Consider the following 1,772-nt stretch of genomic DNA (forward strand, 5'->3'; position numbering starts at 1 on the left):
TTTAATTGTGTGACCTATGAACTACATTGGTTATAAGCCTCTGGTGATCTCCTTCTATCCATAACAGGGTGGAACAAAAGTGGTTACTAAACAGGGCGCATTGGAAAGATGAGGGTAGAGAGCCAAAGGGATGAAGCGGACTTGAACAGTTCAAACGTGGTCACATGATCCCCCCTCGGATACATACTGAACCTGATCTGGTTTTCAGCATTTTCTGTATTTTTGTTTGGTCGTATTAGGGTTTATCTCAAAGGCGTTATCTCATTGGGGGTCACCCTCTTGAAGTTGTTACATGTTCTTCTGTTTTGTGGTATATGAGCCCCAGGACTGATGAACTTTTAGGGAAAGAAAGACCCAGGGTTTGGGGTGAGTGGGGGGTACAGTGGTGGTAGGGGTGGTGTCAAAGGGAGACTATGCCAAGAAGTCAGGAGAAAAAAGAATGCTTGGAGACCGATGATGGTAGCAGTTGTTCAATACTGCTTGATGTGACTGAACTATGAAATATGATATATGTATTAACTCCCAATTAATAATAGTTTTTATGTTAAAAAGAAAAAACTCCAGTGAGCTTACCAAAAGGATTTAGGAGGCAATTCGAAAACAAAAAACAAAAAGAAACATTCACTATAAAAGCTAGAATGTTCAAAGTATATATGTTGCAAGGTGCTATATCTACCACATTTAAATTCCTACATTCACACTAAGCGTAATACGATCCTGTTTCTATGGTCTTTATAGTTGTGTCCTGTAATTTCACCAGTAGATCAGGTAGGACTTTGCAAATAAAATGCTTGTGTTCCACCGAGCAGACTGGGCAGCTTTGCTAACATCATAAATAAAGTGCATGGCACTCCTGTGGGACTGGGCGACCATATAAACAAGAACACTGACAAGCTGTGTGTCAGGGTTGGATCCTCTCACCACAATGACTCAATCTGTATCCCCGAAGCTGGATTCTATGAAGAGCTTGGTGCCAGGATTGGAAGAAGATTCCACAGAGATTTATGGCCGATAAATCCCACTGGATCAGTCCATTCTGTTCCACAGAGCCACGATGTGTCAAACGTCAGTTGCTATCAATGTGCGTTTGGGGGGAGATTTTTTAGGGGTTAATTGAACAAAGTGTAAAGCAAATGTCTGAGTCATTTTTGCGCTAAATACTTTATAGTATTAAAAAAAAGTCCAAATTGTTTAGGCATGATAGGCATCAAGAAAATGATGATAAATTTTATGGACAAGCCCAGAGATATTAAGTCTTCCCAAATTTGGTGAGCCCATGCTCTGGCAATTGACTAAGGGAGATTTTATCTTCTTAGGTCACAGCAGGATTTTAATAAATTGGTTCTTGTATAATTAGTGTCTTTACTTAGAATGTTCTCCTAGGTTAAGTCTTCTAAAAGTAATGAATCAGAGATTTTATTGACAGAACTGACTACAGAACATTGATTCAAAAGTACACATTTACAATTGATTAAATCAATCAGTTGAACATATCTCAGAACAATTCGGCCTGACCAGCATATGCAGCGCAGAATCTAAAGCTAACCCTCAGTTCATTTGTGTCACCCCTGATGGAACCTTGCATTAAAAGTGTTAATGTCCCTGATTAAATCTTATAGTTTAAATCTGTTGGATTAAATGTAATGAGGGATATAGCAGTGAATAATAAAAAATATATTTATGCTTTTTTCTTTTTTTCCCCCTAGAAACAACATTTATTATCTGCACACAGACGGGGCTTAAGCCCGCGGGGAGGGAGTCTTGGGGGGTGA

The 1,772-nt window shown here is 39.2% G+C and overlaps 1 pseudogene; it reads right to left on the reverse strand.

The window, feature by feature from the left end:
- Positions 1–1,739: 1,739 nt before the first annotated feature.
- LOC101653854 overlaps positions 1,740–1,772 on the reverse strand; it is a 4,064-nt pseudogene continuing 4,031 nt past the window's right edge.

This window comes from Echinops telfairi, unplaced genomic scaffold (assembly GCF_000313985.2).
Source record: "Echinops telfairi isolate 266 unplaced genomic scaffold, ASM31398v2 ScPeMD7_3392;HRSCAF=4045, whole genome shotgun sequence".
Lineage (NCBI taxonomy): Eukaryota > Metazoa > Chordata > Mammalia > Afrosoricida > Tenrecidae > Echinops > Echinops telfairi.